This window comes from Acomys minous (genome assembly GCF_964271855.1).
Source record: "Acomys minous genome assembly, chromosome: 7".
NCBI lineage: Eukaryota > Metazoa > Chordata > Mammalia > Rodentia > Muridae > Acomys > Acomys minous.
This window is the reverse complement of record NC_140488.1, coordinates 72,268,551-72,293,153: the sequence shown is the minus strand read 5'-3', so window position 1 is coordinate 72,293,153 and position 24,603 is coordinate 72,268,551. Positions and strand designations below refer to the sequence as shown.

The following is a 24,603-nucleotide window of genomic DNA, read 5'->3' as shown; positions in this document are numbered from 1 at the left end:
GTGGGCACAGTGGTGCACGCCTATGATCCAGTCCTCAGGGAGGCAGAGACAGGCGGATCGATGTGAACTCGAGGCCAGCCTGGTGTACAAAGTGAGTTCCACCATAGCCAAGGCCATACACAGGAACCCTGTCTTGAAAAAACCAACCAGCTAAACAACCAAACAAACCAACAGAGCGCAAGGGAGACAGCTCAAATTGGCATACCATGGGTGTGTACTGCCCTGACCCGAGAAGCACAGCAAGACACGCTCACCTTCATTTTGGCTTATTACCTGGCCCTCTCAGCTGGCTAAGATCATGTGGGAAGGTTCTGGGGTTTGCTGATGTGTCTGTGTTACTGTCCACTGCTGCCTGTTGTGTTGTCCTGGTCAAAATCTCAGCCAGCCCCCAGCTAAAGTGGATGGGTCTGAAAAGGTCTGACGCCCTCCCAGTGTTCCTTTCCCCATGGGGGTGACCGCACGTACTGCTGGACATTGTGTGGCAAAGCTGCTCATGGAGTTAAACTGAGTCTGTTCTCAAGGTTCCATCTGCACTGTAATGGCTTCTTCCAGAGAGGCAGAGGGGAAAGGGCACGCTCCAGGCAAGGAGCTGTCAGGCGCACATACTGGGCTGGCCTGAGGACTTGCAGACTGAAAGAGAGGGACTCCCATTCTGAGCACCCATTAACTTGGTGAGGCTGTAGATGAGGCTGGACTTTTCATCCTGGCAAAATAGGAATGTCCCATTTGCTAGAGATAAAGATCCTTGCTGGCCACAGTAGCACTGCCTTCCCCAGCTCCTGTGTCTCCTCAAGTCCTGACCCGTCCCCCTGTGTCTCCTAGAGCAAAATGACAGAAGGCTTACTGCTTCCAACTAAAAGGCAGAAGTATCTCATCCTCACCCCTGACCAGGGAGCCTGAAATTACAGAATGGAAAAAGCCAGTCCAGAGTTCTGTGCTCTGCAGGGTGTTCAGGAAGTCTGTCCAGTGGCCCTGTGCTCTCCAGAGAGCTTGTCTGTCTAGTGACCCTGTGCCTTGCAGAGGGCTCAGGAAGTCTAGGGACCTTCTACAAGGATCCTTCCCTTTGTGCTTTAGGGATGGCTTGAACTGAACTACATATGATCCCCTGGGTGCCCCCTGGAGAAGGTAGTGGCTGCCTAGCATTGGACATCATGTGATCCACAAATGGAAGCCATCACCCACTGGTTGAGACCCTGGAAACCCTAGGAAGTTGTGAGATGAATGTCTCAAGACAGAAGTACTCTTCAGCTGCCTTGATGTAGGAACTGCTCAAGATTTTGCCTTAAAAGGATGGGTGAAGGAAATACTGGTGTTTAAAAAAGTCCTGTCATTCAAGGGGAAGGGTCACAGGGAGGCTCCTGCTTGTGGACACCTGGTCCCTTCCTCTCCTGCTTTTCCTCTTAGGAACCAGGAAGATCAAGAAAACACCTGCAGCTTGGAGGCTAAAAGTCACAAGTGGAGGATGGGAGACACACAGAGAACTTCTGGTGCCCCGTGAACCTCAAAGAAATAATAGCAAAGGAAAAAAATACTGCTGCTATTATGGCCTCATTTCCAAAGGCAGAAGAGAAGAAATTCAAACAGCAGTTACTGAGGAAACACCACGTGTAGGGCGCCGGATGCCTGCTCCTCCAGATTCCTTGCCATTCTATCAGGAAGCCACCAGGGCAGATCAATCACGAGGGAAGGTTAAATCACTACAGGCACAGGGCATGTCAGTCCCAGCACACGATAGACTGTGCACCCAGGAAAGAGAACTACACTTTCAAGAAGTGACGTACTGGGATTCAAAGTTGGTTTGGATGCTGTCACTGGATTCAATTTGGAGAACCAAACCAACCAAAGAACCCTCTATTTAAATCAGATCTGGCCAAAGCTGAGGCTCACGTGCCTTCCATTTCGTGACGCAAGCCCTACAACTCTCAACTTCACCCACTGAACTGACAACTGATGCCTCTGCCATATAACAGCCAGTTCCAGGCCCTGACTCCAGGCTCATCATCTTCCACCGTGTCTTGTGAGCTCAGGGCTCACTGGTTAGTTGGTTTGGCTGGCTGGCTGCTTATGCCCAACTTCTCCAGTGCTAGGTGTGCAAGCCTGCCTCCTCCTCCTCCTCCTCCTTCTTCTTCATAGGGGGAACTCGGTGAAGAAGGGTCAGAGGAAGTTGGGCCAATATGGAAAACAAAGACTGGCTCCTTAAAGAGGAGCTGTTCCTTGCTCTCTTTCCCCAAGGATGTTGGATCTGATACAGTTGCTGACTGAAGATGGACAGGACCAATGAGGGAGAGAGAGCTGCTCTATTTGTTGATGAGGCTGCCCTTGATCTGTCTGCATCTGCACACGTTTAATCCCAGGACTCAGGGGGCAGAGGCAAGGGGATCTCTCATTTCGAGGCCAGCCTGGTCTACAAAGGGAGTTCCAGGACAGCCAAGGCTACACAGAGAGACCTTGTCTTGTGTTGGGGGTACACGACCCAAAGCCACACATATACACATAAAAAACCCCAGTCTTTTCAGTCTCTTTCAAAATTCCATGCCTCTGGAAAATAATCACTCTCTCTAAAATTCCAAAGCCTCTTAATCGTGGGCTGCTGTAAATTAAAAGGGAAGAACGAACACAGCTACAATCAAACCAAACAAAAGTTTCAACACTTTGTAAAAAGCGCAATGATTGATGAGTAGAACCCACTGTTGGGATTCAGCTTCAGTCGGCCTACCTGTGATGTCAGTGCCTACCTACCATAGGGATGTGGTCCTGCCCAGGGCTATATAAAAGGACAGTCCTACCTAGCCTCTCCCCCTTCCTCTCTCTTCTTCTCCCCTGTCTCGTCTCTGGGGTACCCCTCCCCCTTTCATTCTCCCTCCATGCTCATTTAATAACCCTCATATAATATCATATAATATCTGCACTCTGGTACCCTATTACATTACCTTATTATCTTATCATCTTTTTTTTTTTTTCAAATTAAAGATAAAACCCACCACAATCCTCTGGGCACCGCAGAAGCTGATGGTCAATTCCAGTTCACTGGTACTCAACTCTTACACTGTCACGGGTAGGATGAAATGTATATGGCAACAAACAATGCACTGCTTTGTTGGTCTGACCTATGTTAGGTTAGGTTAAGACCTATGCGAAACCTTACAATCTGAGTTAGACCCCTGGACCCACAGAGTAGACAAGAGAGCTGACCCCTACAAGCCGGTCTCCACAATGATGTATGGCCCACAACGCTGCAATAAGAATAAAGGACAGGAAGAAAGGAGGGACCCATTTGTACAAAAATTAAAAAGAAATCAGTAGGAAGGTGAAAGAAAGAAAGAAGGAAGGAAGGAAAGAAAATGCTAAAATCTATCCAAGGCAATCTTGATAAAGAACTAAATAGCTAGCATCAGGTGGCTCACAAATGCCTGGATCCCCAGCTCCAGGGGAGCTCATATCCTTTTCTAGCCTCCTTGGAAACCTGTACAGACGCAGGCACACACTTATACACACAAGCACACATGCACGCACACACCACAGAAAAAATGAAAGTGGAAAGTAAGAGACTTGAACATCAACTAACTGGGACAACCACAGAAGACATACATGTATAATGAGAACACTAGGAAAAGAAGACAGAGAAATACATTAAAATCATTTTGAAACCAAAAGGACTGAGACAAGCCAAGCATGGTGGCGCACGCGTTTAACCCCAGCACTCGGGAGGCAGAGGCAGGTGGATTGCTGTGAGTTTGAGGCCAGCCTGGTATACTGAGTGAGTTCAAGACAGCCAAGGCTACACAGAGAGATCCTGTCTGGAAAAACCAGAAAACAAACAAACAAACAAACAAACAAAAAACAAAACAAAGCAAAAAACCCAACCAACAAACAAAACAAAACAAAAGGATTGATTCTTCCTTCCTCCAAGAACATAGATCGAGCCCAACAATTTTCCTGTGTCAAACTGTACCCCTGTGAGGAAGTTGATGGTGTGGGGAAAGTGAAACTGCTCTTGTAGTCCACATCAGAAAGCCAATCACAGATCCTGGAGCCTCATAGATGCCTGCCCAGCTTTAAACAGATTGAAAATATAAAATGAAACAGTAACAAAAACAATACATATCATATTCAAGTTACAGAAGGCAAAGGGAAAATCTAGAAAAAATCTTGGCTGGGGGTTTGAGGACAGCTACAGAGTGAATTGATTATTACATTAAATTTGTCCTCAGAAACCAGTATAGCAAAGACAGAACAGAAACATTTTAAGTACTACGAGACAAAAACAACCACCAATGTAGACTTCTCTATCCTGTCATATTATCTTTAAAAAGTGAGGACCAGCAGCGTGGTTGCAGATGCAATATGCAGGCAGCCTTTATCCCTCCTGTAGAGAACACCACTGTAACAACCACGTATTGTACAATCTGTAATTCTTCAGGAGCGTAAGACTGAGGTCCTCTCCATATATTTTCTTAGGTTTGGGAAGAGGGTTTCTTTGTGTATCCGTTGCTTTCTTGAATATCACTGTGTAGACCAGATTAACCTCCTGCATCTGGCTGTCTCAGTTGTCAGAGTAAAAGGTGTGGACCACTTTCCAATACATGGCTTTGGACCATTGATATGGACCAGAAGAGCAGTTTCACTTTCCCGACACCATCAATTTGACACAGGAAAATTGATGGGCTTGTTCTGTGTTCTTGGAGGAAGAATCAAAGTACACAGTCCTCTCCATGTTTCTGAACTTTTCCAGAGATCACGAAGACAGAAAAGAGCCAAAGGGGTTAGAATGGAGCACACTGTGCCCTACTCAGCTAGTATTATGGTACTTTTAGCTGACAGTGGAGGCAGGCAGATAGTATGTCTGTAGCTCATGTGGATTTCAGGAGTCCACACTGATCTCAGTGGACAGCCTGGCTTCTCATAGCTGGCACAATTTGCTGCAGCTGGCACATGTACCAGCAGCTGACACGGTCTCCCAGGAGATCATGAAGCTCTAAGTGTTAGAGGAGAGCTCAGCAAAAACTGCAATTCTCAGTGCAAAGCTTGGCAGTTGGCCAGGTTTTTAGTGAATGGCATGGGTGTCAGTGTAACTCTCGGCAGATGGCATGAAACTTCACAGGAGGCGACTGTCTTAGCAGTATGACTGAGGCAGAAGGGAGCTCCTCCACTAGAAGGAAGAGACTGAGAAAGAAACCTGAGCATCTCAGTGCACTGACCTCGCACAAAAGGGCAAGCAGCTCTCAATACTTACGAGTGGTTATATGGGATTGGTGAAAGACACATGGTTCCAGGAATTTTCCCCAAAATGGAAATGTGTGAAGCACATATTGCCATAGGAAAAGTTTGACACACTTCCAGTAACTTTTTTTTTGGGGGTTGGTCCTTAATATCAGAGTGACAAAGTAAATCCCCAGTAATTAACCCTTAAGAAATGTAGGGTTGGGGTTGAAGAGATGGCTCAGTGGTTAAGAGCACTGGCTGCTCTTCCAGAGGACCCAGGTTCAATTCCCAGCACCCACATGGCAGCTCACAACTGTCTATAACTCTAAGATCTGACACCCTCACACAGACATACATATAGGAAAAAATACCAACTTACCAAAGAGAGAGAAAAAAAAAAAAAGAAAGAAAATGAAAAAGAAAAGACATGTAGGGTTAATCTATTACCTGGTGAAGAGTTCAAAATAGCCATCTTAAAGATGCCCAGTCAGCTGCAAGAAGAGATAGAAAAATGAAATCAAGAAACCAATACTTGAATCTGTTATGGGGACCCCACCAGCCATGATGACTCAGACACAGCTCACAGCTAGTTAAAAGTCTTTCTTTATTCCAGCCAGTTGGAACCACATTCAGGCATTGGGCCCTAAGCATTCTACAAGTGTTGAGAGCACAGGATGTTTGAAGGTAGTTCCATACAAACAGGCAATTTTACAGAAGCTACGTCAGTTGGGGCATCTTTTTTTTTTTTTTTTTTTTGGTTTTTTGAGACAGGGTCTCTCTGTGTAGCCTTGGCTGTCCTGGACTCACTTTGTAGACCAGGCTGGCCTCAAACTCATAGCAATCCGCCTGCCTCTGCCTCCCCTGTGCTGAGATTAAAGGTGTGCGCCACCATGCCCGGCCCTTTTTTTTTTTTTTTTTTAAAGACAGGGTTTCTCTATGTAACTCTGCCTGTCCTGGACTCACTCTGTAGACCAGACGGGCATAGAACGCACAATAGTCACCTGCTTCTGCCTCCCAAGTGCTGGGATTAAAGGTGTGTACTACCATGCTCTGCTCAGTTGGAGTATCTTGACTTCAGGTTCCTAGAATAGACTTTGGTAAGTTTCCATGGGATTCTCCATCAAGGAGATCAATTCAAGTTAAACATGAAATGACTACAAAATGGAGGAACCTCATGTCCTCTTTCAAATAGAAAGTTCAAAATCAGAACAGAAAATAAGTTACTGCATTACTTTACCTGAACAATTCAATAAAAAGCGTCAACAGTAGGCTTGACCATGTAACGTGACATTTAGTCAAAATCATATAGAGAAGCAAAAAAAAAAAAAAAAGCGGAGCTAGGTCTGAGTGAAGTCCCAAGTCAACGTACAGTGTTGCCACTGGCTGTTGTCACCAGACCAGCAGCACATGGATCCCTAGCCCCATTCTCTCCCTCTCTGCCTGCTGCCTCACAGGTCAGGATCTAAGCTTTTAGCTACTGCAACAGTGTCATTCCTGTCATGCTTTCTGCCATTATGATCAGGGACTAGTAACTCCAATGGAATCCTTTCTTTTGTAAGTTGCCTTGGTCGCTAAGCATAAACGCCCTTCATCCCAGCACTGCAGAATCAGAGGCAGGCAGATCTCGGGGTTCAAGGTCAGCCTTGAATAGCCAAGGCTAACACAGACAGACCCTGTATTGGAAAAAAAAAACAAAAAAAGAAAACAAAAAAAAACTCACAAAACAACAACAACAACAACAACAACAAAAAAACACAAAACAAGCTGGGCGGTGGTGGCGCACGCCTTTAATCCCAGCCCTCGGGAGGCAGAGGCAGGATCGCTATTAGTTCGAGGCCACCCTGGTCTACATAGTTAGTCCAGGACAGCTAAGACTACATAGAGAGACCCTGTCTCGAAAAATCAAAAAAACACCCACACAAAACAAAAGTTGCCTTGGTCATGGTGTCTCTTTACAGACATAGCACAGTAACTAAGAGAGCTGGGAGTAGCTCCATCCGCCTTGGCAACACATTCAGCACTCTCCATTACCCTGAACATGGCCCAGATGTACAACCAAAACAATTGATGTTGTTTGCCAAAGCAAATGCTACGAAGTTCCCTTGCCGTTCACCTCAACATCATTCTGCATTTCCTGGATTGCGCCTGTTGACATAGTGCACCTTTGAGCTTCAGTGCCAACAACAGTTCTGTGTGGCCAGAGCCTGCTCTTAACTGACCAGCTAATAAAGGAGTCTAATTTGCTCTAATTTTGGGGTGGCCTGTAACTTCCTTACCTGGACTACGACATAACAAACCCAGGATGCTCCAGTTTCTCCATTGAGAGCCTGGTATCTGAACCAAGCTTTCTATGTATCTCCCATTTCTTCATTCTCTTGCTGCCCCAACCACGTTCAAGTCCCTGCACCCATTCCAAGAACTTGGCAGTCAAGTACAGAACACTTGGTTCTCAGGACACTGCAAAACAAAATGACAAGGCCCCCAAATCCAAAATCCACCTATCCTGATTTCAGAAAGCAGCCATATACCCACAATTCCATGTTTCCAAAGCTGAAGGGAATAAGATGAACTCAAAGAAAACCCCCAAAGCCCTAAATAACTGAAAAACTGTTATTAAAGAAATATGTCATCATGGCAACTGAGAAGGTAGCAGCATATCTGTGGCCTACGGAAGGCCTATTATTGGCATTGCTGGTTCTCAGGAAGCCACAGGTTAAGATATGTTCACTGTGTCCCAGTGCATTCTTTTAGGTAGCTATATGTTTATGGCTTTAAAGAAAAGTGCTGGGTGTGGTGGTGTAGGCCTTTAATCCCAGCACTCAGGAGACAGAGGTAGGCAGATCTGTACATTAGAGGCCAGCCTGTGCTACAGAGCAAGTTCAGAACATTGTGGGATACATAGAGATGAATTCTGGCACACTCTGTCCTTTTTACTCCAACCCAGGCCCTCCACATATACAGAGCGCAGCTTCCGCTCCCCAGTTAAATCAGTCCGATGAAATCAGCCTCAGAGACAGACTCTGTAATCCCAGCATTCAGTAGGCAGCGGCAGGTGGATCTCTGTAAATTCAAGGACAGTCAAGGCTATACAGAGAAACCTTATCTCCAAAAACAAACAAATTACAGACTCTGAGGTTTAAATGCGAGGTGACTTGAAGCTGACAATCAAGACTGACCATCCCAGCCGGGTGGAGGTGGCGCACACCCTTAATCCCAGCACTTGGGAGGCAGAGGGAGGTGGGTTGCTGTGAGTTCAAGGCCAGCCTGGTCTACAAAGTGAGTCCAGGACAGTCAAGGCAACACAGAGAGACTTTGTCTCTAAAATCAAACAAACAAACAAACAAGAACAATAATAAGCTGAGTATCTCCCTAGCATGTCTGGACTCTTGTCACAACACAGCAAGAAGCAGCTGACGTTATAGAGAGGTAGTACCTCCTAACGATTGATCTAAAACATGAATTAGGATAAATTATGCAAAAGATACAGGACTATCCAAGGAATGTAGTAACACCCTGTCTCAACAGTAACAACTGTGTGTGTGTGTGTGTTTCCAGACAGGGTCTTTCTGTGTTACCCTTGGCTGTCCCGGACTCACTTTGTAGACCAGGCTGGCCTCCAACTCACAGGGATCCACCTGCCTCTGACTCCCGACTAAAGGGGTGCGCCACTGAGCCTGGCTTTTTACCAGTAACATTTAATAAGTGATCTAGGGATATAGGTCAGTGGTAGACGTGTATATCTAGGGCCAACCTGTAATACATCAAAGAAGGTGGAGGAAGAGGAGACGCAGGAAGAGGTGCTAGCTGTGGCAGCAGCAATAGCAATAACATTGGTTATTATTATTATTATTATTATATTTTTTTAGGTCTTTCAAGAGACAGGGTTTCTCTGTGTAAGAGTCCTGGCTAGCTTGAACTCTCTTTTGTAGATCAGGCTGGCCTTGAACTTACACAGATCCACCTACCTCTGCCTCCTGGGATTATAGGTATGTGCCACCACGCCTGGCCACAGTAACATTCAGGTCAAAGAAAGACATATTCAATGAGACAAAGTAGAAAAAGAATGTGAATAAGTGGTATTTAGACAGGTAGGAAAGTGCGTTATAATGAGCGAAAAGGTTAAAATGAGAAAAATGTCAATTGAAATTACCACAGAGCATGGTGTCACATAGCTTTCATCCCAGGACTTAGGAGGCCTCTGAGGCAGGAGGAGGGGAGGTGGAAGCCAGCCTGGGCTCAAGAGCCAGTTCCAGGCCTTGGTTATGATGTGAGACCCTATAGGAAAATAAGCAAAGCAAAGCAAGATAAATGGAGCAGAGGACAGAGAGAGAACTGTGGTAGGGGAGAACAGAGAGACAGAAGTGTGAAGCTGTCTGGGGGAACAAATGATAGGGGAAGGGCACAGAAAGGGAAAGCAGGTTGTTGGTATGAGGGAGACTATGTTCAATACACAAAAAATCCATTGGTAAAACATAAAAAACAATGATAATAAAAAACTTTCTAGCCGGCCATGGTGGCGCACGCCTTTAATCCCAGAACTTGGGAGGCAAAGGCAGGCAGATCTCTGTGAGTTCGAAGCTAGCCTGGTTTACAAAGTGAGTCCAGGACAGGCAAGGCTACACAGAGAGACCCTGTGTGTGTGGAGTTGAAACAGACTTTCTAAGTAAAAGTCAGGGAGTTTGTCATGTCTATATGAAAATTTAGACAGGGTTTCTCAATGTAGTAATGGCTATCCTATTATTCACCTTGTAGACCAGGCTGGCCTCGAACTCACAGATATCTGCATACTTCTGCCACCCGAGTGCTGAGATTAAAGGTGTGTACTACCCTGGTCTACAAAGTGAGTCCAGAACAGCCAAGGCTAGATAGGGAAACCCTGTGTGTATGTGGGCAGGGGAAAGGGGGCGGAAAGAAGGTGTGCACTACCAAGCCTGGCTCCTTAAATAAATTATTTCACTGATAATCAGCAAGATTCTTTTTTCACCTGTGAATATGCTGGAATTAAAGGCCTGTGTCACCACAGCCCAAATAAGGTATACAGTATAAAAGATAAAATTGCAGCTGGGCATGGTGGTGGGAGTCAAAGGCAGGCAGGTCTTTGTGAGTTCAAGGCCAGCCTGGTCGACAGATTGAATCTAGGATAGCCAAGGCTATACAGAGAAACCATGTCTTGAAAAACAAACAAGAAGCCGGGCGTGGTAGCGCACGCCTTTAATCCCAGCGCTCAGGAGGCAGAGGCAGGCAGATCGCTGCGAGTTCGAGGCCAGCCTGGTCTACAAAGTGAGTCCAGGACAGCCAAGGCTACACAGAGAGACTCTGTCTCGGAAAAACAAACAAGAAAAAATGCTTCTTTTTTTTTTTTTTTTTTGAGACAGGTTTTCTCAGGGTAATATCCCCACTGTCCTTGAACTCACAGAGATCCAACTGTCTCTGCTAGATTAAAGGTGTGGGCCATGCCACAAAACCCTCAAAAGATAAAATTGTTACTCAATAATACACAGTACTTGGGTATGGTTAAAATGAAGCTCATGGGCTCATGGCAGGGTGTGGTGGCAAACGCCCTTAATCCCAGTACTCGGGAAGCAGAGGCAGGTGGGTCACTGAGTTTGAGCCTAGCCTGGTCTACAGAGCAAGTTCTAGGACAGCCAAGGCTACACAGAGAAACTCATCCTCAGTGAGTCCAGGAGAGCCAAGGCTACAGAGAAACCCTGTCTCGAGAAACAAAGAGACAAACCAACAAACCAAAAAAAGTGCTACATAGTGTGCTTCAGGACAGCCTGGGCTACCGGGTGAGGTTCTGTTTCTTTTATGGTTTATTTATTATTTATACAGTATTCAGCATGCATGTCAGAAGAGGGTGATAGATCTCATTATAGATAGTTGTGAGCCACCATGTGGTTGCTGGGATCTGAACTCAGGACCTTTGGAGGAACAGCCAGCTCTCTTAACCACTGAGTCATCTCTCCAGCCTCCTTCTCCTTTTTTTTTTTTTTTTAGTTTTTTCATGACAGGGTTTCTTTGTGCAGTCTTGGCTGTCCTGGACTCGATTTGTAGACCAAGGTAACCTCAAACTCACAATGATATGCTGTGCTAGGATTAAAGGCGTGTCACATCTCAGCTGGCTGAGGTCTGTTTCAAAAAACCATTAACAAAAATCTAACATGAAGGGATACTATCAATAAAGGGCACATAGAAGTGAACAAGTAGCCAGCCATGCAAAGACAGTCACCTTCAACAGGAGATAGGGCATAGGCAAAACACTGACAAATACTGACAAATGTAATACTGACAAAACATCAGTAGTACAAATGACCTGAAAGTATCTGGGGCATTCCATTAGTAAAAGCATACACTCTTTATCAAGGACATACAGAACATGCTGTCGATGACATGCGAGGCCACCCTCAGTCTCAACAAATTAAGGAAAAAACTTTAAAATTACACCTCTAACATTAAAGTGATGAAATGAAAAATCAACAGGAAGAACTTTGGAAAAATTACAAATACAAGGAAATGCCACAACATACTCAGTGGGTCACAGAAGAAATCAAAAGGGAAGCTAAGACTATCTGGAGACAAATGAAAATGTAAACATAACAAATTATAGACTTTGAAATAGAGGAAAAGCAATTCTAAAAGGGAAGCTTACAGCAGTCAACACTCACATCAAAAAGAGAGCTGAAATAATCCATGTACCTCAGGGAATTAGACAAAGGAAGAAAGTAAGGGTAAGTTTAGTAGAAGGTGGGAAATAATAAGATCGAGAGCATAAAGAAAATATTTTCCTGATGACCAGCAAGTTTGTTTTCCCATCTCTCTCTCTCTCTCTCTCTCTCTCTCTCTCTCTCTCACACACACACACACACACACACACACACACACACACACGTGCTGTTTTTGAGAAAGAGTGTCATCTATTTAAGGCTTGAACTGGTTATAAACATGTGAATGATGCTGTACTGCTATTTCTTCTGCTTCTACCCTCTGAATGCTGGGAGTGTGTGCAATATTGTCTAGCTTATATGGTTCTAAGGATACAGGAGAAAGCTTTCTGCATGGTAGAAAACTAAGCTCTGCCCTAGCCCAGGGTATGTCTTTCGTATCTTCACCTCATTTGTAGAGACATAACACGCAGGGAAAACAATAGACTTAAAGTAATTAAATATGTTCGAGACAGGACTTCCACTACCCAGTCTTTTTTTCCTTTAAAAGATTGGGTTTAAGCCAGGAGGTGGGGCTGCATGCTTCTAATTCCAGGACAGCCAGGGTGACACAGAGAAACTCTGTCTCCAAAAACCCCAAAACCCAAACAAAACAAACCCCAAAACAAAAAAGGCTGGGTTCAATATATCTTTGTGACTCACACCTTTAATCCTAGTGCTTGGGATTAAAACAAAACAAAACTCACACCAGCCAAGCTAACAAACAAAATACATCTTTGTGGCAGCTTACTCTGCTTTTTAAAGTGAACAGCAAACCCTATATTCAACTTATGTTCTTTAACGTAGGAAACACTACAAGACCAACCTATAAAAAACAAAACAAAAAAACTAAAACCCCTGAAAGCCAAGAAAAAAATAGTAAAAAAGAAATTGAAAAAGTTAGTTCTTTGGAGCATGAAACACTGAATGAAAAAAAAAAAAAAAGAAAAACTCAAGGTGAGGACTTCTTCCACACTAGGGAATTACTCTACCAAATGGTGCACATCTCCAATGCCAGTTTTTATACAGTAACTCATTGTAGTATTTCAAAGACTATAAAATGAGCCAGGCATGGTGGCACACGTCTCTAATTTTAGCACTCGTGCTAAATTAGCAGAGGCAGGTGGAGCAGTGAGTTTGAGGCTAGCCTGGTCTACAAAGCGACTACAGGACAGCCAAGGCTAAAACAGAGACCCCGGTCTCAAAAACAAAAACAACAAACAAACAAAAAAACCAAAAAAACCCAAAACAACAAAATCAATGCAGTTCTTTGATAACATAAACTGGAAATGGCCAGGTTGTGGTGGCTCAGGGCTTTAATCTAAGCACTCACAAGGCAGAAGGTGGATCTCCTTGAGTTCAAGGCCAGCCTGATGTACAAAGCATAGCCATGTCTTTTAGAGAAAGCTAAGCTGTGTAATCGAACTTTGTATTGTCTCTTCGGTTTTTCATTCGCCTAATCTTTCTTCCATAGGGCAAAATAAGTTTTTAAGGTGGGGGGGGGGATGTGGGGATTTCAAGACAGGGTTTCTCTGTGTGGCCTTGGCTGTCCCAGACTCATTTGTAGGGCAGGCTGGCCTCGAACTCAGAAAGCCATCTGCCTCTTCCTGAGTGTTGCATTAACAGGCGTCGGCTACTGCGCCTGGCTGTTAAAACATAATTTACTTCTGGATTGTAACTATCCTTCTGAAAGGAATGTGTTTTGTTTATTTAAGTACGACCACTATTAGACCACCAGATTACAACAAAAGCCTCAGATTCTTATGTATGTTTGTAGCATTGTTTCCCTGATTAGGTTTTTTTTTTTAAAAAAAAATCATTTGATTACCTCAAACTAGCTATGTAACTCAAGATGACTTGGAACATCTGACCCTCCTCTGAAGCGGGCCAAGTATGGGTTACATGTAAGGTGCTGGGGAGAGAGAGTGCCTTTTTGTTTTCTTACTGCAAACATCTCTTTCATTTTCTACTTGTTTGTTGTGGCAGTTATTGTTTACAAGATAATTTTATGGATAAAAAAAAAACTTATGAGAGCCCTCTGAGTTCCAGGACAGCTTGGCCTACAAATCAAGTCCAGGACAGCCAAGGTTCCGCATAGACACCGTTTCAAAAAACCAAACCAAACCAAACCAAAGAAAAAGAAAATTATATCAACAAGCAACGTGCACCAGGAGCTCAAATGGCAGTAAGTTTTGTTTTAATCTTCTTTATGACATAGGATAGAACTACCTGGCTATGGCTTGAAGTGAATTTTTTTTTCTTTACTTTTTTGAGACAGGGTTTCTGTGTGGCTTTGGCTGTCCTGGACTCGCTTTGTAGTCCAGGCTGGCCTCAAACTCACAGCAATCTGGCTGTCTCTGCCTCTTGAGTGCTGGGATTAAAGGCGTGCGCCACCTCACCTGGCTTGAATTGATTTTTTAGGGCCAGTGTAAAATCTGGGATTACTAGTGTGTGCCCAGTCTCTAGCTGTTCTTTAACTTTGCTTTATTCCTTTCCTCATTCCTACTGTTTCACCGTTTTCCGGTAATACTTCAACATTAGGAAGCAAACACAAGGTGAGTCCATGCTAGGGAAGCATTCAGCTAAATCTCTACTCATCTTTTTTGTGGTATTTTTGCCTTTACTCAGTTTTCTTTTAAAAAAACATTTTATTTTGAGCTTTTGGAGACAGGATTTCTCTGTGTAGCCTTGGCTGTCCTGGAACTCTCTCTGTAGACCAGGCTGGCCTTGAACTCACAGAGATCTGTCTGCCTCTGCGTCCTGAGTGCTGGGATTATTGGCATGCACCACCATGCCGGCCTCACACTCGGCTTTCAATCATACTTTTCCATGCATATCCCTACTGGTTAGTCTTAACTTATCTGAGTGACAATTTGTACTGAGTCCTTAAAGGAAGAGAAGGTACTTCTTCACTCAGAACTTCAATAAAACAAAACTCTATGGTTAAAATTCCAGATAGAGAACTCAAGCCACCGAAGTTTTAAAAATGATCACTTACTTGGGCCAGGTGTGGTTGCACATGCTTTTATTCCCCATACTTGGGAGGTAGAGGCAGGTGGACCTGAGTTCAAGGCCAATTATAGACATCCTGGGCACAGAAAATCCTTGTCTCAAAAAACTAAACTAAACCAAACCAAACCAAAGTAGGAATTGGATGGGTTACTGTTCCCTGGGCAAGACCATTTCTCTTGCTCTCTGAATTTGATAGCTGCCTGAAGTTTTCTCCCTAGGGTGAAGCCTTCTGGGCTTTTCCCTATGTTGTGGGCCTTCTTCAGTTCATGCTGAGGTACTCACGTTGGTCAGACATGATGGATGTAGCTTCTGGTCCTTTGGCTCTTACATTCCTTCCACAGTGTTCTCAAGGATTAGGTATAAGAGTTGTGTTTAAAAGAAAAAAAAAAGTGTATCATTTGGGATTAGGCTTCACAATTCTGTATTTTGATATATGATTTTTAAAAAGGCCATGAATTTGAAAGAAGGAGGAGTATAGAAGTTTGGAGGGAGAATAATGAAGTGGAAATTAGATCATATATTAGATTCAATCTAAAATTAGATTATATTAGATAATATAATCTTAAAAAAAAAAAGGTTAAATAAAAAGGGAAGACAGGTCACAGACCCTAGTGGATATGCTATTATTCTGTTAAAGGACTATAGCAATAAAATGTAATCTAATGACACCTTGCTACACCTATTTAGTGCCTCACTGAAGAAGCTTCTTCCTTAAGATGACCACACAGAGACCCACAAGTGGACAATACACAGAAATAGAGTTGAGCACCTAGTCTCAACGAGATATCTTCATCAAAGCCCTCTACACAAAGCTCATAGTTCTATGTGGAAAAGAGACAGAAAAACTACAAGAGGCAGAGGAGGTGGAAAATCAAAAGTAACCATGCCTTCCATACAGCACAGGATTGACAGGTAGACATGAGTTCACAGAGACTGTGACAGCAGAGTGATGTGGAAGTGAACCCCATGCTTCACTTGTAGCCAGGAAGCTATTTGCAACTGACACCTTCTGGGAAAGAGGAATCTTTTTTTTTTTTTCAATAATGCAGCCATGCTCCAGGGTGGGTACCCTCTTTAGAAGGTAGCTAAAAGAAAATGGATTCCACTTTGTGTGTATGTGCTTTGTCCTGATGTTTTTGTCTTAATGACTTTTGTTTTACATTTTCTGAAAGAACTTTAGATGGGTAGGTAGGAAGGTGAAGAGAATCTGGGAAGTGCTGGGAGACGAAAAAGAATATGATGAAAATATATTGCATGGGGCCAGGTGGCGCACTCCTTTAATCCCAGCACTTGGGAGGCAGAGGCAGGCAGATCCCTATGAGTTCGAGGCCAGCCTGCTCTACAAAGTGAGTCTAGGACAGCCAAGGCTACACAGGGAAATCCTGTCTTAAAAACCAAAAAAAAAAAAAAAAAAAAAAAAAAAAGAAAAGAAAAAGAAAGATAGAAAGATAGAAAGAAAAAGAAAAGAATATTGCATGGATCAAAAAATTTTAAAAAATGACCACTAAGCCAGGCAGTGGTGGCGCACGCCTTTAATCCTAGCACTCGGGAGGCAGAGGCAGGCGGATCGCTGTGAGTTCGAGGCCAGCCTGGTCTACAAAGTTAGTCTAGGACAGCCAAGGCTACACAGAGAACCCTGTTTCGAAACAAAACAAAACAAAAAAGCTAATTTAAAAGACATTTTAAGCTGGGTGGTGGTGGCATATGCCTTTAATCCCAGCACTTGGGAGGCAGAGGCAGGCAGATCACTGTGAGTTCGAGGCCAGCCTGGTCTACAGAGTGAGTCCAGGACAGTCAAGGCTACACAGAGAAACCTTGTCTCGAAAAACCAAAACTAAAAAAAGGAACAATACCCAGAACCACCCACCCAAAACAAAGATCTCAAACTTATGTAGTTAAGGCTAACCCCAACTCCTAACCCTTTATTTCCTGAGCCCTTAATTTCATTAGTTCATATTACTTCACAAATATAAGAGCATGTTATCATTTATATTATTCTAGTAGCCATTATATCAATTATTGCTGTGATTTTTGTTATTTCATATCATCTACTTAGTTATTACCACGGATTCTTTTTTCTGAGACAGGGTTACTCGTGCTGTCCTGAACTTGCATTGTAGACCAGGCTGGCCATGAACTCACAGAGATCCACTTGTGTGTGCTTCCCAGAATATTGGTATTAAAGGTGGGAACCATCACACCCAGCTCACAATAAAGTTCTTGACAAAACTATGTTAAGGAAAAAATACAAAGCAATAAAGAGATTAAAAAACAAAAAACAAAAAATGAGCCGGGCGGGCATGGTGGAGCACGTCTTTAATCCCAGCACTAGCAAGGCAGAGACAGGCGGATCTCTGTGAGTTCGAGGTCAGCCTGGTCTACAAAGTGAGTCCAGGACAGCCAGGGCTACACAGAGAAACCGGGTCTCAAAAACAAGCAAAAAACAAACAAACAAACAACAACAATAAAAAAACCAAAACAACAACTGCAAAAAAGTGAATCAAAAGGGTAAAAATAAACATGTATATTGAACAATAAGAAGATAATCAATCTCCCATAGGTGAAAGTTGTTACATATTTGATGACATACTTGCTGATATGTACAAAGACTCTTCATCCAAATTTAAAAAAAACAAAAAACAAACAAAAAAACTCTTCCAGCTGGGCAGTGGTGGTGCACACCTTTAATCCCAGCACTCAGGAGGCAGAGGCAGGGGGATCTCTGTGAGTTTGAAGCCAGGCTGGTCTACAAAGGGAGTCCAGGACAGCCAAGGCTGCATAGAGAAACCCTGTCTTAAAAAACAAATAACAAACAAAAAACCTTCCAAATGAAGAAAGGCTTAGGACCAATAACTCTTACTGCTCAATTCTACTATATAACACTCATCCCATGAAACTATTCAAATCCACTACCAAAATATATTGTCTTTGAGAATCACAAATCCTCAATAAAATACCTGCAAACTGCATTAAGAACATAAGAAAATGACAATACCCAATGAGCAATTGGTTTCATTCCAGAGAGGTAAAGACAGCTTCATAATTGAATAAATGAGATGGGGCACATAAATAGAATTAAGGCCAGAAAAATCACATGATCATCTTAGTAGATGGTGACTATGCCTTTCTTACACCTCAGTATAAGTGCTGTATACAACAGATACAGGTAATGTTATAAGATATTCAAAAGTATATGTCATGTTAATAAAAACAATCTACAGATTTAATGAAATCCACATTGAGGTGCCAGCATGCTAGTCACAGGAAAATGGGCGCACAGATCAGTGGGATATGCATATGGATGTTTGCCTGCACGTCTGTCTCTATACCATCTGTGTGCATATTGCATGCAGCAGCCAAAACAGGGCCCTGGATTTACAGACTGTTGTGAACTATCATGTGGGTGCTAGGAATTCAACCAAGGGCTTCTAAACCCTCTCTCCAGGCACTCACGGGTTTCTTTTCTTAACAAGTGATTAAATTAATTGACATAGACAACTGCAATGGTCACTTCAACCCCCACTACTGGCTCAATAGTGATGGAACTATTGATCCATCAGTGACTCCATGCCTTGGACCTTTCACAAGGTAGTTTTCTTGTGATATCTGAACATCACCACTTTCCACATCTCTATCCTATCCCCAAGGGGGAGTTAACCAAGGTGGTCACTATTGACTTATAAAACTTCATTCCTTTCCCCTATACCAATTCTGGTATATGACAACAAAGGCCAAAAATTGGCATTACTGAGGAATGGTAGTCAACTATGGGTCTGGGCAAACAGAGCTCTTTTTCTTGGGCACATCTTTTACACTTGCCACCATGACATCAGGTAAGTGGTATCAGAGCATGAACATGTGCCCCGTACACTGTACCACTTACTATGACAAACAGAGTCTGCACTTACTTTCAAATCCCCGGGCCACAATATTACAAAGCTGGTACTTGGTGCTTAAACAACAACACTTAAGCATACTGTCTTCAGATATTGGGGATTGAGGGATTGACTATTGAGGGTTTAAAAGTTTAAGAGGTCTACTTTAAGGCTTCGTGAGGCTGCGGCCAGGCCTGCTGCTGCTTTCCTTTTTTTCTTCCCTTTTCTACCATAACCCGGGGCTAGTTGGAACAATGAGTACTGAATCTGTTGGAATACTGACACTATTGAAGAATATTAAGAAAAGCCACGGATCCTGTCTCCAGCAAGGACTAGTGGAAAGTAACATGTGAGCCAGGATGGCAGTGCACAGCTGTCCTCTGAGCACTGCAGCCTGAGGCAGGAGCAGAGCAAAATGAGGACAAACTGGGTTATACAGCCGGCTCTCTCCAACGGGGGAGGAGAAGGAGGAAGGTTTGCTTGCAGCGTTGGTTCAGAAGACTTTCTTCTGTGTTTTACCTTTGAAACTTACTGTCATCTTCCTGCCTTTCCCAAGATCAAAGGAAAAACTTTTCATTCTGACCTGAGAATGGCTTTTATGGGAGGTGTTGGTAAATGTTGCTAACTTTTACTAGCCTATACTTGATCTTAAAATGTGAATTACAGAACAACTTGTTTTGACTTGATAATCATATGAACTTTTTTGTTTTCCTGAGACAGGGTTTCTCTGTGTAGCCCTGGCTGTCCTGGACTCGCTTTGTAGACCAGGCTGGCCTCGAACTCACAGTGATCTGCCTATCTCTACCTCCCGAGTGATGGGATTCCAGGCGTGTGCCACCACACTCGGCTAGCATGTTACCACTCTCCATATTGCGGACTGAGCCTGACATGTTTCCAGGCAAATACTTTATCACTGACCTATGTCCCAGGCACTCAACATTTTATTTAGTCCAAGTTTGGGGCCTGCTAAATCTGTCTGGAGATTCCTGATAGCCAGGACACGTAGCAAATTTGTCCCACAACAAAAACAAAACACGAATCTTATACTAGTGCTTCCTAGCCAGTGTCTACTCCTGACCTTGAAACCTTTCTATAGTACTCCAAGTTGTGTTCTTTGTGGTTCTGCCTGCACCAGGGAGGAGAAAGCTCCTCTCACCTGAAGCTGTGATCTAACACAATGTGGCAGCTTGAAGGAGCACCTTCCCTGTAGGCTTATGTTAAGTACTTGAACAGTCAGTCTCCAGCTGATGGGACCATTTGAGAATGTTATAGGACATTTCAGAGGTAGACCGTGCTAGGGACAAGGGGACTAGGGACAAGGCTGAGGTTTCAACCCTGGCCTGCCTTCCTGTTCTCGCTCAGCTTGTCGCGCCTGATGCTGTGCCCTCCCTGACTTTTTGGGTGTATTCCCTGCCCTGCCAATATCCTTCGAGAGATATTAAAGATAGAAAGATACAGCACTCGGGAGGCAGATCTCTGAGTTCAAGTCCAGCATGGTCTACAAAGTGAGTCCAAAACAGCGAAGGATACACAAAGTTACCCTGTCTTGAAAAACCAACCAACCAACCAACTAACCAAGCAAGCAAGCAAGCAAGCTTATAAATGCAGGCACGGGGAAAGCTGGGCAAAGGAAAAACTGAATACCAACCATAACAGCACACCCCAGATTTTGAGGATGAAGCTCCTACTCGGTGAACAATTGGTGGGAATTAGAGCAACAACAGAGCCCCTGCAACATGTACACACAGGCAATTCTAAAACACAGGCATATAAATGGGACATTTCATAAAAAACATAGTATCCAATATGACATTTTAGGCACTTGGACTCCAATTTTCCCTTTCACATTCTTGACACTGAGAGATTGGTACTGGCTTTGGAACACAATCAAGACACACATAATCAATCAATTGGAAATGGCCCATAGGTTAAAATATACCCACTTATTATTACGCTACACAGAACAGTCTGAGAAGACGGGAATAAGCTGCAGAAGTAAGCACGTTGAAGAGCGCTTGGATGCTGTAGGCACTGGCAGGAACAAGCTGAACCCATGGAGACCACAGAGCAGGCGCCCAATTAATGTCTGTTGATGACTCATTTTTTCATTCAACAAACATTTAATGAGGCCTACAATGTGCACCGGATTAGGCACCGTCCTTGCCCTTAAGGATTTAGTCTGATAGATGAGAGCCATAGCCACGGATGATGATAATACAACCTGCTAAGTGCTAGAACACTTAGCAGGTTGTATTATATCCATCCGAGTAGGATTTCTTCAGAGGAGCTCCACTCTAGGTTGCTGCTGGATCCATGAAGTCCTGCTGTTGTTTCCTTCTCTCATGCGATGGCTGTCCCACGGATCTAACAATTAATGCTGTAATTTATAGAGGGGCTATGAAATGCTTTACAAGTATCTTCATACAAACCCTGAAAACAAAACATGGGATGATGAAATCAAGATTCGTCGTGTTATGTTAATAGGCAGTAAATAATACAGCTCGTTAGCAGGTAGAATTAGGTTTCAGCTGTGACCATTTCTAAAACAGCCTTTTCTGGGTCTATACAAAACCTTTATTCAGCTATAACACAAGCTTTCAACAGCTTTTAACTCTTGATAACAAAGGTCAAAGGGAACACAGTGCTAAACAGCATGGATGCAAATATCATGTAGTGTATCTCCCCTCTAGCACCACTGACCATTCAAAGGAGAGAGTAGTGGTTAACTCTCCTTTTAATCCTTGTCACTGTCAACACCATTATTAACAACAACCATAGCAGATGTAGAATTTAGTGTATTCCTGGCCTCTTCTAAAGCCTTTGCACAATAATTTTAGTAAACACTTATATTGTAACTAATCCCAGCTATTAGAAAAATGACACGAGACAATGTGGAAGCTGTCTGAGAACAGGCTGGGGAATTTCAAGGGCCAAACTCTAGAGTCACCCCATTTTCCTGCACAGCACAGGGCTTCTATTCCCAAGTCTTCCCTTTAAATCCTCCACAGGACAGGTTTGTTTGTTTGTTTCTTCGAGACAGGGTCCCTCTGTGTAGCCTTGGCTGTCCTGGACTCATTTTGTAGGCCACGCTGGCCATGAACTCAGCAATCTGCCTGTCTCTGCCTCTCTGAGTGCTCGGATTAAAGGTGTGCCCCACCAGGCAGAGCTGTTAGCCACATTTATAGCCTAATTTCATAAGCTACTTATATTTTCTGTAATTAAAGAGTCTATGGAAAGGAAACAGAAAAATCCTTTCCTCTTGGGTGCCTATAAAACTCTTTGGTAATACACCTCAGTATCTATATATCCCATATTAAACCTGTCAGTGACTAATTAGTCAGCCTTTAAGGGCTAATGCAGAGATAGACATCAGTTACCTGGACTTCTGACATCTTTAGAGTTAGTAAAACATTTTTTCCTCTGAAAGATAAAGTGTTTTGTACATATCTTCCCTCAAGAGTATAAAGATAAAATTCTATAATTATCTATGTAAATGCTGACCTATGACTAATTCAATAGCCTGACTGCTCAGAGAACTGAAGATTCAGGAAAGAATTCAGCAAGAAAAATTCAAGAGAGAAGGAAGGGCTTCGTGGAACACGCCTTTAATCTCAGCACCAAACAAGGCAGAGGCAGGTGGATCTCTGTGAGCTTGAGGACAGCCTGCAGTCTATAGAGTGAATTCAATGACAGCCAGGGCTACATAGAGAAACCCTGTCTCGAGGTTAAACAAACAAACAAAACTAATAAATTAGTTGAAGCTGTAGAAAATATATTTAGCTTAACACTGCAAAGAGATCTTACACAAAGACAGCCTCAAATGAAGTAACTTAAAAATTAAAAGCCATTTGTGGTCAGGATTGTTAATAAACTTGTGCTGAGGATTGAGATTATAATACTACACTATCCTGAAATAGCAGACTGTTAAGGACTTTATATCCTTGAAACCGATGACCTGTCATCAGCAGCCTTCTCTCTGAGCCTATAGAATAGATCCCATAGTTGTAATGCCTGAAGCTTGCTTCTCATCCACACTGAGCTAAACAGTAACTTGCAATATAGGCCATTTTTGGTAGTCCTCTTGTGAACCAACTTTTAGACAAGGAGGGAAAAAAATACTTTTAAACACATTCAAGACCACTAAGGATGCCAGGGTACAAATTTCTTCCACAATCTACTACCTAAAACTTTAACTCTCCTCCTAACCCTTCAGAACCACTGATTAACGTTTGCAAAAAGATCAAATTTTCCGTAACACAGTGTTAATCATTTTTTTCACTTCTCTTTTTGCTTGCTTGTTTTGTTTTGCTTTGAGACAGGGTTTCTCTGTGTAGCCCTCGCTGATCTCCAACTCACTCTGTATACCAGACCCGACTGGACTTGCTTTGTATACCAGGCTGGCCTCGAACTAACAGAGATCCACCTGCCTCTGCCTCCTGAGTGCTGGGATTAAAGGTGTGCACCACCACATCCAGCTAGAGTCTAGTCTTTTTCTCCAAGTGCTTATAATTAAAAAAAAAAAAAGTCTAACCAGGTGTGGTACTATAACCCTTGAATCCAGTAGTAGGGAGGCAGAGGCAGGTGAATCCCTGTGAGTCCGAGGCCAGCCTGGTCTACAAAGTGAATCAAGGACAGCCAAGGCCACAGAGAAACCCAGTCTGAAAAAACCAAACCAAACCAAACCAAACCAACACAAAAACAAAAAAACCTCTGAAGTCTAGCCAGGTGTGGTGGTGCACACCTGTAATCCCAGCACTCGGGAGGCAGGCGAATCATTATGAGTTTGAGGCCAGCCTGGTCTACAAAGTGAGTCCAGGACAGCCATGGCTACACAGAGAGATCCTGTCTTGAAAAACAAAAAACCAGAATTCCAGCGAAGCTAGAAACAGTGGTACATTTCTGCATTCATTATCCTACTTCATCCATCTCTCCCTAAAGAGATGTTGGCTGTGTGTGACACAGAGCATGATGTTACCATGTAGAAGAAAAGCAGTTCCCTGCCGGGCGGTGGTGGTACAAGACTTTAACTTCAGTACTCAGGAGGCAGAGGCAGGTGGATCACTGTGAGTTTGAGGCCAGCCTGGTCTACAGAGTGAATCCAAGACAGCCAACGCTAGGCTGGTCTACAAAGTTAGTCCCGGACAGCCAAGGCTACAAGGCTACATAGAGAAACCCTGTCTCAAAAAACAAAAAAACAACAACAAAACAAAAACAGTTCCCCAAAGACCAGAATAGGGTTTTGGTAGTAACACCCCTTAAAGCAGTCAAATTATTGTAATGCCATTAATGAGAAACTAACAGGGCCGGGCCATGGTGGTGCATGCCTTTAATCCTAGCACTGAGGAGGCAGAGGCAGGAGGATTACTGAGTTTGAGGCCAGCCTAGACTACAAAGCAAGTCTAGGACAGCCAGGGCTACACAGAGAAAAAAACCTGACTCAACCCGCTCCCCTGCCCCAAAGAAAAGAAAAACTAAGAAAGCTTAGCTATATTAGCAACATTGGAACTCAGCCTATTTAAGCATATAGCTTGATAGTATTTCAGTCAATGTATCAGATTACCTTACACAATTAATTTATTGGACAAGAAATAGCCCAGCTTATGTGTCTATAGAGGATGTAGACCAGGATTGCCTGGAATGCTGAGACCCGCCTGCCTCTACCTCCAGAGCACTGGGATTAAAGGCGTGCCATAAGGGGAAGGGTTAAACAACAGCAGAATAGTTCCTGTTGATTGAAGCAAAGGGTGCTGTTTTAAACAATGATTAATGTCTACTTCTAAGAGATAAAAAAAGGCCTGGAGGTTTCATTTGAC

General features: G+C 43.4%; 1 protein-coding gene across 1 annotated transcript in view; it reads right to left on the bottom strand.

Annotated features, from left to right (window-relative positions):
• Window positions 1-6,557: 6,557 nt before the first annotated feature.
• Window positions 6,558-24,603, bottom strand: part of LOC311601210 (uncharacterized protein) — a gene marked incomplete at its 5' end in the record, with an annotated part of 45,337 nt that continues 27,291 nt past the window's right edge. The window contains 2 exons of the mRNA XM_084788605.1: window positions 6,558-7,659; window positions 15,198-21,220. The remainder of the gene's footprint in view (window positions 7,660-15,197; window positions 21,221-24,603) is intronic.